At 41.7% G+C, this 17,483-nt stretch overlaps 1 protein-coding gene and 1 long non-coding RNA gene across 2 annotated transcripts in view; both read right to left on the reverse strand.

Moving 5' to 3' along the window:
- The window catches only part of LOC122573726, a 179,497-nt gene that overhangs the window by 86,775 nt on the left and 75,239 nt on the right, over positions 1-17,483 (reverse strand). The gene's annotated exons all lie outside the window — the stretch shown is intronic.
- LOC122573770 lies at positions 7,016-12,995 on the reverse strand. Its single transcript, XR_006318819.1, has 5 exons — positions 12,678-12,995; positions 8,900-12,607; positions 8,232-8,369; positions 7,686-8,143; positions 7,016-7,474 (listed from the first exon to the last, which is right to left on the reverse strand). It is a non-coding gene; the product is annotated as an uncharacterized LOC122573770 (long non-coding RNA).

The raw sequence follows: 17,483 nt of genomic DNA on the forward strand, positions 1-17,483 counted from the left end.
AAGCTTTGGAACCATCGAACAATTTGAACAGGGACACCGGGAAGAACGTCAATCCGACTCGGCAGCCTATCCTTCGGGATCTTTTCATACGTTTCGCCGATCAAATTAAACGACTTTCGGTCAGATCACAGGCCGTGGGATCTGAAATCCATAGCTTCAAATCTGTCCCGAAGAAATAGACTGCAACGTTTGCGCAAAGTGCGAAAAACCCGAAAAACCAATATCACGGCATCTCACCGTCGCGAAAGTTGCAAATATGAAATTTCGTGGTTATATTCGGCTGAATCCTCGGCTCGTTCGAAATCTCACAGCTCCGATCTCCTCATTTGCCCAAGAATCCAATTGTAAGTTCATTACCACACACCAGCCATCGATCTAAATACTTATATTGCACCTGTCAAGACGCGAGCAGATCTTTTTCGCCCAAAAGACGCTATCGTTCGAGCGATCGTTCGAGGAAAGATAAACGCAATTAACGCGAGTCACCTTTGTAGCGGAGCGTGTCGACAGTGGAACGTACATAAATTGAACAACGGCAAAGGCGCGCGCGTCCTAAGTCGTGCACACAGTTGGGAAACCGGTTCCCGGTGGCATTTAGTGGCCACGTCGAGAGAGCCTGTGTACCGCATACGGTCGTGGAATCGGTTAAGTTACAACAAATTAACAGGTCGTTTATCGACTTCTTTCCCGTCGGCGAGGCCCATGCTGGCGCACCGTAGAAATAATTGAACTAAAAGCCGCAATTAATGGCCTGGTACCCTTGTAGACAATAAAGTAGCCGATCGTAAATAAATTGGCTCGCGCGAGTTACACGCCGGCTACCCAAACATTTTTCCTATGTTCCTTCTCGTACGTACACGTTCTACTTCGTTTATCGTTGGCCAATTGCTAACATCGATCGATATTTTCCAACGTGACTCACCTTTCGGGCCGATACTTTCTTCGATTCGGGTAGGATATCGTAACGAACACGAATGCGATTACGTATTCTCGGATGACAAAAATCTTCTTTTAAAATCTTCTTGAGATTGCGAGTAAATATCGTCAGGTGCGCAAAATCTCTTCGACGGCGAGAAATAATCAATTCCAACGTACAGTGTTTATGCATCTTATCAAGGAAATGACAATTACGTTCGTACTCTCTTCCTATTGTAGTTTCAGAGTTGGAGTCCAAGCGATCGAGACACGAAACTCGAAATGACAATTCATATGATTGCAAATGCATCGTTCCAAATCTATACAGAAATCTCTACGAGAGTAAAATCTACGAATCTCATTTCGACCACTCAGTACCTGTCTAATATTAATCGATTTATCTCTGAAGAGAAATTAGGGTGAGTTTACAGAGTACCTGAGTCACCGACGTGTCTCGCGATCTTCCAAATTTCGTAATAAATACCAAAGTCTGATCCAGCTCTAAGAAATGTATTCCCTCGAGTAAATAATCGAGGAACCTCGCGATCTTTTAATTTTCTAACAGTATCCATCCAAAATAGAAGGCAAATCGATCAACTCCATTTTTCATCGATTTCTCCATATCTCGTTACATAAACAAGACGTGAAAAAGCGATACGAAACCGGCAAGACGATAATCTCGTAATTCGCTGAAACAAAACAGCACGCTTTTCACGTCGACGTAAACCTTTCGCGCAGTATAACGCGACACTAAAAGAAATCAACGTAATTCTCGTCATCGGTGGCGCGCATCAGCCAAGTGCATTGCAAAACGAACACACTCGCTCCTACGAGACGGCATTCGCCCATCGCGTGGTGGTACGTGATCGCCTGAAACTATCGTAAGGTCGTCGTTTACCTCTCGTTAGCGGCGCGCATGCAAGAGAAAGTGACATTTACCACCCAAGCTCTATTATATCTCTCCGCGTGTTTTTCTTTTTCTCTCTCTTTTTCTTCCTTTATTTTTCATACGGACCCGGTGAATTAAAATTCTTTGAGAAGTAGCGTTCCAAGTTTCGCGCGGGTTACATCCTTTTCAGTTCGGTGGGACTCGAGACCGTTTCTCTTAATATCCCTTTCAGGGACAGGGGTGCATGAAAAAGACGTTGAATACGCTGAAAATAACCGTCGTGCAGCCGCTTTCAGACCGCCCTGTTAACGAGCCCCGCTGCCAGCGATATTCCAACATTTCCAACATGCACACGTGTCGATACGACTAAAAATGAACCTGACGACGACGACGACGACTGTATCTCCAAGAGTCGCGTTATCGCCGACCAGAATTCATATCGCTCGTGTCCCCATGCGTATCGCGAAACGTATTCTTGGCATTTGGTAATTTTAATTTCACCTATTACATTAGCGATAGATAATTCTATGGAAACGTTGGTGTAGAAATCTCAATGGTCTCGTTGTTACAACGTTAGCACGATGATCTTCTAACGACTACGGCTACGGCTAGGCTTATGCAAATTTATTTTACGAATACAATGAACTCTACACCGATATAATAGGTCGCCGAGCTCCACGCTTTTCATCGTTTAATTTCTCTGAAACGAAGGTGTCAGACTACGTGGCTCTCGCTACTTGCGAAGTTGCGACTGATAAAATACCGTTTGCTTTCGTTCAGTTCGGTTCTGAATACCACGAGGTGAGAAAGTGAACACCGTGAACCTCAGCGATTCGTATCGTCGTCCAGTCAAGTCCTTGGGCAAGCAAATGCCAACGTTGGAAAAATTGTACGTTGTAAATTGTTCGTCTCGTATGTCTTGTAACTTTCTTACAATTTTAGCTCTTACGATCTTTCAATTCTTATAAATCGTTACATATATTATCTTTGAAAATAACGTCTCAAAATAATTCCCAATAGTAAATCATCCGCTCGAAAATTTCGCAAATTTAGATCTCAAAATACAAATGCAACAACTTCCGTCGATATTTGTTTATTACGAAGCTACGTATCACCAAACAAATTCCCATTTTTCCATAACATTGCCTGAGATGTTCATTTTTATCGCAAGAATTTGGCTAAAGCGTCGCTTTAATTAAATGGTAAACTAGGAACCATAACAAGTACCTCGGAATGTTGTCAGATTTTCTGAAAATCCAAAAAACGATAAGAAATCGCGCGTTACGTGAACCACGTTGATGAAAAATCATATAGTCGGCCGAGGCTTAAAACGATCGAATCTAGGTAAATTATCGTCTCGCTTTTTAAATATTAAAACGAGTACTACAATCGTAACGCTTGACGTGTTTCTACCTATTATGACGCATCTTACGCGTCGTTGCGTCTTCAAATTCTTGAGAATTCTGGAGAAACGCACGAAGATCCGCAACTCAATGTCGACGTTTCCACTCGACCGCGACTTTACACTGGAATTGGAACAGTATCGTTCCGCAACGTATTCAAAAGATAAAGAGTATTCAGAAATAGACAAACAAATCTGATACGACTTTCCTGTTTTTCTGTTTCGCTCATAGAGCGGAAGACAGAAGGCAGACATGGCGGAAGCTCCCTTTCGTTCGCCGGTAAAAGCTCCAACTGTATACGGAATTTAAAGGTTTCGGTTAGTTCCGGATTAGATCCTCCCACGTATAACTTTATCCCTTTTTCCTCTTTCTACGTCATACGTTTTCTACACCTCAATGCCAACGCGTATTTTCCCGTCTTACGTTCTATCACTTTGACGACGTCTTGCTAAATTGATTCGTATATTTTAGTAACGCGTGTATTTGAGCGATCCACGCGTTGTTAGCAGAAACACGTGGCTCTTTATTTGCGTTGTATAGCGCATTTAAACACTCTGCTCACATCGCCTTACGTAACTCTAAAAACCAATTGCGCGATCCCGTGTGAACTGGTCTGTTCCCTTCACGATTCGCTGTGCGTAATTTTATTTCATGTTCTGTTGTACTACGTTACTCCGCGCTCGCTGTAACGAAGAGTCACATATCGATAAATAAACGATGATAATAATAATAAAATGGAACGAAGTGGCCGTGTATTTACGAGCGAAAGTGTAGTACACGTGTAAGTAGCTTTATCTATGAACGTCAGAGGATTTTCCCGTAATAGCGTCGACGCATCCCATCGGTCGGTTTCCCACGTTTTCACCGAGATCCCATAACACGGATGTAATTCCCCGGCTTTTCTCGGCTTCTTGCCGTGGCGAGCAACCAGCATTTTACACCGTTCACGGAACAGAAACCGAAATTTCATCTACCAAGGAAATTCCATCTGAGAGGATATGCAAATATTCCCTGTTCCTCGGTCTTATGGGATTTCGTTCGATTTCTTTAACCTTAATAAGCCTCCGTCATTCCTTCCGCTCGACTTCTTTTATTTTGCTAATTCTGCTTACCAATTTCCGCATTCGATTTCTTCCTCTAACTTAGCTACGCTCCACGATTATCGTCGGTATCATAGTAAAACACGTGTTACGCATCGTGAACCAGGGTTTAACATTAGCAAAAATAAGTAAATAAGCGAAATTACTCGATAGCTTACCCGTGCTTCACGAATGCAAGTAAAGCTTTTCAGAAATATCGGCGATCTTTTTCCACTGTCACGCGCGCCAGTTTCATTTCTGAAACAGAAATAAATCGATCAGTCAATCTTATCAATTACTAGCATAATCGTGGATTTTCCTTATTGCTCGTATCTTTCTAATGGCAAGAGGATAACACGAAGAGAAATTTTTCCACGCGAGGTTGAAACGTATCGATTAGATAATTGCGGATTTCGTTAATCGCTCGTTCTCGAGGAACAACGAGTCGCATGGATTATTATAATTGTAGATTTTATTTATTCTAGCAATTTTCTTAGCTCACCGACCAACTCTGAATAGCAGTTTTTATCGTTTAGATTTGAATAAGCCGATAGGTGGCCTTTTTAGAATTCTGTTGCACGTGCCCCGAGCGACGAAAAAATTAGTCTCGTTTGCTCGCGAAATTACTAGCACGATAATTCGCCCCGCACAGAGAAACAGTTATTTTGACTGAAAAATCAGCGGCGTTGGGAAAACTCGAGAAACAAAGGCAGCGGATAATACGAGCGGAAGAAATGGTACGCATTTTGTTCTGGAGAGGACTTGTTATTAACTTCGCTTCGTTTGTTCCTACTTTGGAACGGAAGACGCGAGGTAGAAGGACGGTAAATGGATCGAAATGTCGTCGGTGAAACGGAAAACTTGCAGAAGGTGTAATTTTCCTCGCGCGTCATTTCATATTCAAAATTGTCCTCGTTCCGAATTTTCGTTAAATCTAAATTCGATATCTAAAATTCAAACTGAAGCTCAAATTGAAATTCGACTTGGGATTCAGATTCGGATCTTCGAACTGAAATTCAAATTGTCAAGTTGAAAATTAGATTGGAAATTCGAATTTCAAAGTACAGATCTACGTCTCGAAGTGGAAATTCAAGTTTTAAGTTCGCGTCCAAATTTTCAAGATCGCGTTGACAATGTGCGAACTTAAATCCGAGTTTTAAATTCACCTCCATGCTTTCCTCGTCGTATCTGAATTGCCAAATGCCACGTGTACGTAGACCGACGAACTTCGAATTCAAATCGAAGTATCCAAATAGAATTTCGAGTTTTCGGATTTGAATTTTAATCTACGAACTCGAAATACGCAAACTTGAACGCAGCACGGTTTTTGACAAAAAATCTCCCAGGCTTACCGCTTCGAGTATGCGTTGCAATTAAACTGATGTTTTTTTCCCCTTTTTTTTTTCGTGGTCACGACACACAGATCAGAATAGAAAATATTTTTACCGATCGTTTTGTCGGGCAGGCACGATCGTGGTCGCACGTGTGCGTTCTGCGTTGCAAGCTGCACTTGTTTTGCTTGACGCAATGCGGCTACAGTCGTGGTACAGTCGGGAACGTGTAAACCACGGCAGAGGATTCTCGTTTTATTGTTCTGCCCGCTAGTCGAGGTACGTTCAACCATCGAAAATGATATAGCCTTTGTTTGGTGGAACGATCATCGGTTCTGCCAACGCATCGAACCAACCAAACACGGTCCAACGCACGTCGATTCTTTTTGCCCCGAAATTTTAACAGGCTGCCGATCGTCGCGAGCATATTTCATAGAAATAACAGCATTTAATAAATTACTCGCCTTAACTCTGGAAATGTTATATTTTGATCTTCATTTTTCCATGTTTTACATCCGTCGAAGCGAAAGTTTAGTTAGCAACGATAGGTTCAGGTTTCAGGTTCGATTTTACGAAAATTTCGCCGATACGCTGGGCCTTTAGACGCTACACGGGGAAGCTGAGGTTATTTTAAAGAACAACGAAGGCTCGTTTCGCGCGTTGGTTGTCAGAAAGGACGGGAATATCATGGTTTCGAAGCCCTTCGCGAGATTATTCCATTTATTATCGTTTCGGATTCGAACAAAATTACAGAAAATCACGAGATCGCGATAAAACATACTACGACACGTTCGATCCATTATCCATTTGCAGCTTGAACGTGGTCCTATCGCGCGATCCAGATCATCATCCGCTTCTGACTCGCGGAACCGATAATTCCAGCCCATCCAACGTTACGTTCTCTCGTCAATTCGACACGTCGTTAAATAATTGGACGAGAAGATCCGCTTGATCGGACAAATGAGCCGGAACACGGCTTAATTCGACGATGATTAACGCGAACAGAGACGAGAACAGGGGAAGACAAAACCACGGGACAAAAGTAGAAACAGGCATGAGATTTTAGAGGGTGGAACAGCGATGAAACGACTTATTCACGCGTTTCTGGCTTCGCATAAAGGTGCCTCGTTTCGGAAAATATTACGCCCGTTTCCGGTGTCCGTCAGCGGTTACAAGCTTTGAGTTAAAACGTAATTTCACACCCCGACCCCTCTCTCTCTCTCTCTCTCTCCCCTCTGGTCTGAACGACGACTGAAACGAAAGAATAGTGGAAAGCAGGGAAAAGAGAGAGAGAGAGAAGGACGAGGCTGTGTAGCGCAAGGGCCGGAAAATCCTTGTGGAAATGAAAAGCCTGGTAAAACGGAACATTATACATACAAATGGCGTCGTTAATAGATGTACACGCAGCGGAAACGTCACGGACGCCGCGGTTGTCCAAATGTTTTCCGTGTTTCCGCGCGGAACGCCGCTCTTAATGGCCACCGGGATACTTTTACTTAGCGCGCAACGAATCTCTGGCAAAATGTTTCTTCGTTAATCTCGCTCCTTTCTTTTATTCCGGACTTTATTAGGAGGTTTCACGGCGAAATTCGCGTAATGGCCGGGTTACGAACTGGTAGGACGTTGCCGGTGATAGCGATGCGGTGATATCTAGCGTCCTTTATATCCCGCTTTAGTGTCTCGCTCGACAGATACCTCTTTTATCTTTTTAACGCCACGGATATGATTTTTACGTGGGTGCTTTTGAATCTCTCGAGACATTCGCGCAGTTATACCTTCACATGGGCTTAAATTGCTTGCAGCTTCCAGTTACGATCGCTCCTTTCCTCCAAATTCTTTATTTCTCTATCGAAGTTGCTAGGAGCAGAGAAATTCTGCGATTAACAACTTGCACGCTGCAATTAACAACGTTAACGTGCGCTACGATATAACACGCGGCTCGGCGCGTTGGTAGGGTCTTGCATAAAGAATTTCACACGGATATGAATAAATACTCACGGCAACAATAGCATTTTGTTTATTAATAATCTACTACTGTATGATAGTGTTACGTCGAGCGACACTCTACCTAGATCAGGCCACACACCGCGGGCAGGATGGCAACCAGATGTCCGCACGTCCTTACAGCATAGCCTCAATAGTCTTAAGGACCTATCATAAATCTCAGGCATTTCCTAGCTAAAGTCCTTCAGATCGTACAAACATCTTTTTACTGACTCGTTTCCAAAGCCTATTGTTTGCTACGGGAAGACACGGGAAAGTTAGTTTTTCTCACGTACGATACTTTACACTAGCAACTATCTATCGAGGGCGGCTAAGATCCTTCCTAGTCCATCAACCTTCTTTCATCCAATCAGAAGCAAGTCTACTGCCCTCACTTTCCTGACCAAAATTGTCATGAACAAATCCGATGGTCCCTTGCTTTAGACACACCCATCACTAGCTCTCCTCCGACACAGCATCGCCACTTTAACTTGCTTATTCTTCGTCGTTAGAATAGTCAACATGTCATTATCGGGTTCTATCCTGAAATCAATCACTTATTTAACTTATACATACGCATCAGTGTAACTATCTTCTATACAAAGTTGTTGGAATAAACATTAATTTATACCTGTTAATTCAGTGTAAATTCAATTGAACCTATTGTCGTAACAGAAATCAGGGGATCGATCATTTCGTGGCGTCGATTATCTAATCGTAACGGGAATTTACGGCTCTCGTTGACGTCTGACATCTGGGACCATGATCCCTAAACGAGGGTTTATAAAATTGTAGAAACAGTCATTTTGACTGCTGTGGTATTTCTAATGTTAGCATCTAGCGATCCAGCGATCCAGAATTTTCCTGATAACTGATATCGAATGATACGCAATAAAAATTTGTGAAAAACGTGTGACAAGTTGTAGAAACGAGGAAACTGGTTAAACAGATCGCAGCACCCTTTTACACTTTGACAAGTACCAGTCATTTTCACTGGTATTGTTATAAGTAGCCTCGATACAAAATTTCACTATTTTCAGTTTGAACACATAAAAAACAAAATAAAATTCATTATATTATTTATACATTATATTGCGAAAGTCATTATGCCATTGTGGAAAAAAATATAACACGAAGTAGAAATTTTAAAATAAAATTGTAAAACCAGTCCATTTGACATACACGAAAAAGAGTATCACATGAACGAAAGAAGAAAAGCGCGAGAAAAGAAGCAACGATAGCCACGTATTATAAAATATATAGCCGCAGAAAATATGCAATTACAAATTGCTACAGTACCTAAAATATGGTTCAACAACGGTGCGTCCAGCTTGATCCAAAGATTTCTCGAAACGTAGAGCAGAGTCACAGAAAAGATCGGTCTGCTCCGGAAATGTTTTGGCTAAGTTTTAGTATTCGATTAATTGGGACACTGGAGCCATTGTTAGGTTTGACGGTAGCGTAATGAAATTATACCCATAGCGTGCGTGATTCATTCTAAAAGTAAAAACAAGCTGTAGCAACTGAGTAGCAAACGAGATCTGACCATTTATGATCTTAAATAGGAAAGAAAGATCGCTGACATTCCTGCGATCGTTTAAAAACGTCGTATTAAACGTATTATTGCCCAGCCTGTGTAAAATATTCCTCGATTCGAACGATCAAGAATTTTCGACTGTTATTCGAAAGACCCTCCGGCTTCCAGACTAGTCGCTGATCCTACAGTTTAGCCATTTTATTCGTTTCATTTTTACCAAACAGAGCGGACAATCATAAATACGTTAGACTAGACTCTGGAGGTTCTGTTTCTTCAGAAAAACCCAACATCGTACCATACATCTTATTCACTGTCAACCTGGAACTGCGTCGCTATCCAATAACGATCCTGCCTATTCTCCATCGTACGATCAATCTTACCGAAGATACGTCCTCCAAATTACCACTTTGCTTCCCTAACGAATCGACTTAGGCAAGGAATGGGCCAATTTTTCGAGCGGAAGTACGCTGGAACAAGAAGCGAGCAGTGGAAAAGCGTACGGAGAAAGGAGCGAGGGTTGTTGACGACGCGAACGCTCTGAAAAACACTTAACGGCCTTTTTCACCTCTCTTCTCTGCTGTTGGCAACGACAACTTAACACTTACAGGACGGTACCAGGGTACTTTAATTTATTCGGGCGTTCAAAAAATTACTTGTCGCTCGATGGTCGAGCATTTGCTCTTGTACGTTCCCCTTTAACCGGCTGATTTCTTTCGTGTTGTTTCTAATAGGATTTCGTGGCGGACAAACGGGCAGGAGCAGAAAGCGGAAGACAAGGCCGAGGAACTCGTGTGTTTCGATCTATTTGGACGTGAAACAAATTATTTAGTTCGTTCCTCTTTCTTTCTTTTTTCATTCGTTGGTTTTCTGCTTGTTGTCTTTGCTAAGTTCTCGTAACACGAACAGAGGGCGGTAGAAACAGAAGTCAAGCGAAGAAAACCGCAATTATTGGGAAATAAAGCGCGAGCAAGAAAGAAGAAAAAAGAATAAATAGGTAACGAGCGGCGGAATGGAGGAATAAGTGAGTGGACGAATGAAGCGTAATAGGGAGAATGTTTGTACAGTGATAAAGTACTTAGAGATAGAGAGGACGAATGTTGAAAGAATCAATCTATTTTTATGGTATTGCAGTTACCTGTAAGTTTAGTTTTAGCTTTATTTCATGTTTATAAACTGTACGTAAAACTAGATTCAATTATATTCGATATTTCACCAGGCTGAAATAAATAAATGCCATACGACAAGGCAGATGGAATTTTTAACGAACAAACTGTTTCAAAATCGGAGGAACTCGTTAAATAATTTTGTTTCTTCCGAAACTAACGATTCTTCCAACAAAAATAAATAATGACAAAATTACGTAATTGTTAGGAAGTACGTACAAAGTTGTGTGAAAATTGTTTCAACTAAATACATGGTGTTTTAAAATGATCCACGTATGCTCGGAATTTAATTTCGTAATATCTGCGCATTACATTTCATTTTCTTCTATTGGATTCTCCAGGGACTTACGAAACGCTGCTCCCGCCAAGATATTTGCCTCGTTGAAACGGTTTCTGGACGCGGGAGAGCGATCAGCTGTGCACCAATAGCGTACTTACGGACCACCCGTAGACTCGTCCAAGGGATTCTTTACTCCACGCTTTTTAGTCTTTTCAAGTTTTACGCTTCTCAGATTTTCTAGTCTTTGATTTAACGCGGCAACTATTGGTACGATAAACGATAAGAAGAACTGAAATAAAACAAAAGTTACCTTTGTACCCGAACAGCGATCTGTTTGTCATTACCACCTAATGACAAAATCCGCGATCATTTAGTTGTCAACTCAATATTTACATCGCAAAAAGATCTAATTCCTAATAAGCAGCGGTTGGCCTAAAAAGATTCATAAAAATCGTTCGTACTCGTCGTTGTTCGTACGCGAGAATCTGCCTTTAAGAGCGCAGAAACCTGCAGAAATCAGACTAGAACTGAGATAAATCTCCATTGACCGGAGCCAGTTAAGCTTTGCGAGGCTTTGTTCGACGCGTTTGCAGACTCCGCAAGGCCAACACGGCTTTCTTCTTGTTTCGTCTTTCGAGGCAAGGCACCGCCATTGCTTTCTTGCGTGGCTGTAAAACACCGAAGTACAACAGGGTACACGGTGATCCTCGCGCCGCGACGCCCCATAATCCCAACGACGTTGCCCCGAAACTTTTTCCCTCGCTACTTTCTTAACGAAGAAACATGGCTGAGAGATGTTTGTTGGCTCGCGTATCAACGTCATCGCGTTAATTAATTGTCTGATCTTCGTCTGGAGGATAATGCGTTTAAACAGGACGATCGAATAACACGCTTGACTATTGCTTTTGCGTTTGAATTATTTTCGCTTGCTTGAGTTTCGTCGCAAGTTGTACGATTTATGTTACAACGCACTATGTCATTGGATATCTGTCATCCCTTGATTAACCAGCTGGCTGTTATCGACGAGTATACTCGTCACGAAGAAATGACGATATTCCGCGTTACGACGAGTAACTTTTCGGTAATAAAATTAATCGTCGCTTACTCTCTGCCACACGTTTTAGTTGACACGCTTTTCGAAGAGGTCGCAAAAGAGGTGGTTAAAAAGTTTCATGCCGAAATTACTTTCAAAGAGATCGATAGAAAAATAAATCGATTTCTATCATTCTAGTTCGTGAAAATTTCGATACGATATCATTTATTCTTGAACGTAAAAACACGTCGAGTTCGTGTTCGTTACTTCATCTTCATCGACCGACAGATTAAAACGAGATAAACGAGTGGATGGAAATGATCAAATAATCATGAAGCTCGAAGCTATGTTCGATCCTAATCGAGTTAACAGAATATTTATGTACGACCGATGCGGTGTGATTGGACGAGTTTTTGGAAATGTTGGCGCTGCTATGGTATGGGAGACCTTGTTCGGCGGGTAAACTATTGGTAAACTATCGGATCGTAGGCATTGAGTTTTACGATCGCGGCTGTTGGTTTGGCATAGTTGGAAAGGCTGATTTACTGACTGACGTATACAGCGGCACGAGTTTTAGGCTCCAGCTTGGTCGCAAGGCGTTAACACCCGTATATGTACTCGAATGTCAGCAATATAACTTTCCCTTTCTTTCGATAAATACAATTTCAATGTTCGAACTTCCTCTTCTTGTTCCTGAAAATTATTTGCTTCGGTTATTAAACGTTTTATCGTCCACTACGCTAGTCGACATAACATTCTACTTTCCTATTGCGATTATTTATATCGACATTTAACCTTTAGCAATAAATATAAATGACGTTAACAATTACCATTATCATTTCCATAATATCATATCACCTTTATTTATTCATCGTCCATCAACAAACTTCCAACTCGACTAACACAGTTAGTTGAGAACTACCTTAACCTCAATTTCCAAAGGACGAAAAACTCTTCTCGACAGCCGGTGATCAATCATCCATCTGGTATTTTCCTTTAACGCGTCCAACGTACAATTACGCAGAAAGCTTAGCGCCCTAGTAATAAACCATACTTAGTATTACCTAAGCTCAGCAATCTTTCGGATCTCGACGATAAGCCAGATTTACGAGTGTCACGCCATCGTATCGAAAGATGGCGCCTTTTGGTCTGGCTCGTTCGACCATCTTCTTTGTTCTGCTAGCAGCCGAGGAATAAATTCCCGATCCCAACCGGCGGGTAACAGTCGTCGTCGTCGTCGTCGTCGCCGTCGGTGTAGATCGGGGGAAAACGAGTGTGTTTCGCGTCGTTTCGCCGGGAAATGGAGAGGAAGCGAGCGAGATGTCGTTTTCGCGTGCGGCTAAGAAAAATACACGATAGGAAGATAACGGTGGGACGCAGTGTTGCCAACGTCCTGGGATCAGGGGATTTCCCCCACGGTAAATTAAGACCTCCAGCCGACGGTGTACGATCGAACCATTGAACAAACATTTCGACGAGCCGACTCGGCTTTCTCTGTTTCTCTGTATTCTCCTTCGGTTATGCGTACTCGTCGACCCTTGGATCTGATTTCGTTCTTTATGCGACGATATCGGCGGTCTCCTTTGTCGTAGGGTGGATAAGCTTGCTCTCCAAATTTACTGGCATTTCCGTGTTACATGACACGGCGGTTTCGCCAAGGTATTTCAACAGTTGCCGTAAGAAATTTTTATACGTACAGGGTGTCTCGTTCTAATCGATCCGCGCAGATATCTCGTAGCTCAGGTATACGTTATTGGAAAGAGCGCGTGGAACGAAACTTGCTTCGTTTCGTGGGCGACGTGTTGCGACGATCACGTAACTATAAAATGCAGAAAGTCGGACGAATCGCGCAACAGATTCAAAATTCCCGGGCAACTGGAGAAAGTACTCCGTTCGAATAGCAAGCTGAGAAAACCTTCTGAAACTTGTCTGATCGATGGACACGTGACACGATATCTAGATATAAGCAAAACCGTGGCTAACGATCGCGTCGTTAACTGGACGTGCAACATAACGGAAGAAGAGCAAGAAGAAAACTAAATTTAGTTTTATCCTAATAAGCGGTAATAAGCGATAAAATTGCAAATATAACCAAGAATTCTTCAAAAACGATTCTCCTTTGATTTATTATCGACTGATATTTTATTTGTATATTTATTTTACGTTCCTCTTTGCGTTTGTAACTGAGATGGCGTAAAATTTTCCGAGGCCACGAAATACGGTCGCGAATGGAGAAAGTTTAGGAAGCGCCGATCTACGGCTAACCTAATAACGAAATAAAATTGCGATGCATTTCCATAAAAGCTTCGCGAGGCTATTATTTTTAGATATCCATTATTAAAACTAAATTGTGTCGAGGGCTTTTCATCGCGCTACGATCGATACATTTTCATCGTTCGCCACGGAAACGCGAATCGTTCCTTCCTTATCTCTTTCTCGTTTTTCTCTCCCCTTTTGCCCCTAATTGAATTCCAGGTTAAGTTAATTACCATCTAGGGTAACGCGAAATTCGAGGCCGCGAACGCTCTCGAATAAATATCATCGTTCCCGAGAGATCTCGACAGTTGCTCCACGTTCGACTTCCTAATGCGAGTCCTCGTTTCTTTTTTTTTTTTTTTGTATCCAACCGACCCGCTAACTCGTTTTTATCCGGGCCGAGCGGAAGATCTCGTTTCCTAGAGAAATTTCTTTCCACGCATGTCGCATTAAACCGCGAAGAAAAGAAAACCATGTTGAATCAAACTGAATCAATCGAAGCTTCTACACCGACCATTTAATCGTTTCATTCGGATCTTAGAAATGGGACTTTGGACGAGGAGAAGTTTAGCAAATGTGGTCATTTTTAACGATCTACGAAACGAAGTTTTAGCGGAATAAATTTGTTCGTTGCATCGTACGACTTGATAAAGATCGCACACAGGGAAGATTGTTCTTTTATTTTGTTCGTCGTTTTATTTAAAAGCAGGTTTCGCTTACGTGGGTATCTCGCGTTCGTAAATATGTCAAAGAATATCTTTTCTACGCCGGAGAAAAATTTCCGCTGCAGCTATTACGTATTATGGACGATTCAATTGAAGAGAAATTCATCGAAGATGAAATTCGTTAAACGAAATTTCACGGAATATTTAAATATCCGTCTTACAATCTCTTTAGACGTTCGTGAAAATTTCGACAGGAAATACCAGCCACAAAATCAATCGAATCTCTCGTTACTGATTACAGATTCGATGAAATTTTTATGGATAACACAGGGAAAACATCTTTTCAGAATCCGATAAATTTAACGTTTCGCCAAGTTCCGAAAATATTTAGGTAAACAGGATAAAATATTTCCATAAATCTTCTGCTCGGTAAACGTTTGCTAAAACTTTGAAAAAAAAATCAACGACCTTTCAAATAGCCAAAAATAACGCGATACGAGATAATAAAACGAAATTCCGCCGATAATAATCTGATAACGTGGCGATTCTTTCTTCGTAGGTCGTAGACGTATCAGACGTAAGGTGCGAGCCGGGAAAGCCGGAAATATACAGAGGAGTCGTGGCGCGCGTGTTATTCGTTGCGTGGCGAACCGGAAACACGAAACTGACACGGAAAAGTTATCGGTGGCCGGGAACGATAGCCCTTTTTCCTCCTCGTTCAAGTGTCAGCTGTCCCTCGTGAGCGAGAAATTACAGATTTTTCGAGAGCTGCCTTTCTCGCCTTCTTTCATGGGACGCGTTGCACGGACAGGTGTATAGAAGACGACGGAAAGCTTTCAGGAAAGGGAACAAAGAACACCTCGTAACCGTGTCAGCTTATTTATGTTGCTATGGTGTCGGCAGATGGAACTGTTCGTGATACGGATACGTTTTTCAAAGTTGTCGTGAAACGTTGCGGTACGTTGCAGACGCTAGAAAGACGTAGTAACGTCACAGGAAGATTAATCTTTCGCGTATTATACTCGTAAATATGTTGTTATTTTATTTATTTAATTTTCCTACTCCTCCGCTTTCGAGTTTCCACCAACTATCGTTTCTTGGTTCTTGAAATCTTCTTAAAGTTTAGAATTTAGCTTCACTCGCAACGATCCGAAATACGAAATAAAATATGAAATTTGAAACAATTAAAAGTATTCTCCGATCGAGTGAAATAATTTGGTGACAGGTTTACACGTACAATCAATGAATTTTCGTCGGTCGATTGTAGGTTGTAGGTACACGATCCATGTTTGCCAAGATATCTGTTCAATATCTCTGGAATATCTAAAGATATTTCCACAGATGTGGAACATGTTTATTTTATATAAAATTCATCGACCAACGTTCGATTATCGATAAATTCTATTAGTCAAATATCGTTGGAAATATTTCCAGTATATGTCGTGTTCTTGGAACAGTTTAAGAGAGTTTCGTAGACAACTTATAAGTAAAACTTATAAAGTAAAAAACGGAAAATTACACGAAAATCGTGAACGTTCTAATTCTCTTGGATCTGTATAGGGAAAGTATAAATTTTTTGCAGATCCGATGGAAACGAAGCAATGGCAGAGCAGTCGTATCGATTACGATACGCGTGTAATTCGATTATCAGGCACGAAGGAGGGATCATCGAATCCATAAACGTTACAGATAAACGTCATCAATCAGAGACATGGTTCGAGCGTGAAACATTAATCTTCCGTCAATGTTATTGATGCGAATCGTCCGTCTACCAAGTTATAGGAGAATCGTGCAGTTTGTTGTCGATAATTATCGATAATTGTTACTCGGTGATTAATAATGAACCAAGCTTGGAACATTTATCTCTTCTTCAGAGTATTTGCCTTAACGATAAATATTATCTTAACGCAATACTAATCGATACAGATACGTGGTATACTCGTTTATTCGATAAACGAGCATCACATGAAATTAGTCTTGCAACCGCGAAAAGAACAAATTGCTTAAATAAATCAATCGAATAAAACTTCTTACTTGTACGAACGTCTTAACGACGATTAAGAAACAATCGCAGTTTTGACGGACATAAATCTGCGTTGGAACGGCAGAATCCTTTGAACGAAAGTCTGGTTATTTGGCAGAGAAAAGCGCGGCTCGATGGAATTAAGATTTCACTTTCAACGAGATGCGAAAACGCGACTGTGCACGACGTTGCTCGTAAAGCCGACGAATACGAGCAGCTGACGACACGTTCTGCTCGTCGTTGCATAAATGGCCACGGAGACGCTTTCTAAAAGGTACACAACCGCCATTATTTAAACGCATCCGAGCGAATTGCATAATAATCGAGGCCTGGATAAATTCGTTTGTCCAGCGAGACGCGCCTTTACCTCGTTGAGAATGCGCCCAGAGGATTACGCAACGTCTCAAGGTGAGCCGTTTTATAAACATGGTGGCGGCAAAATTGCGAGAATTTATGAAACAAAAGGAAAGCAAAAGGTTGACGAGTCCTTAATTAATATTTCCCGTTTCTTTACGATCGTTTCGCTTGCCAGCGACGTTCGCCGACTCGCAACCGCTTAATTGGAACTCAAAAAAGCGACGATACAAACGTTCGCGACAGACGTCGATTTAATATGCGCTGATTCGCGTCGGATTTTCAACAGGGGCGAACGAAAATCTTTCTTCGTGTTTTGCAACGGGATGTAGGTGTTTTTAAACGCTGATTTTATGCCGCCGATTAATTTCGTTGCAAAATTCGTTCAAGGATGTTGCGGATCCGTTAAGTGCCATCTTCAGGGAGAATTTCATACGCTTTTGGCTAATTGCAAGCTTGTGGTCTTCGCGTTTCGATATCTTTTCTTATTATTTGCGATTTATTCGAGGTCGAAAGCCGGACATGTCTTTTCGTAAGTATCTGAAGATATTGTAAGTGCCATTTTTAGATTG

This window comes from Bombus pyrosoma, linkage group LG12 (genome assembly GCF_014825855.1).
Source record: "Bombus pyrosoma isolate SC7728 linkage group LG12, ASM1482585v1, whole genome shotgun sequence".
NCBI lineage: Eukaryota > Metazoa > Arthropoda > Insecta > Hymenoptera > Apidae > Bombus > Bombus pyrosoma.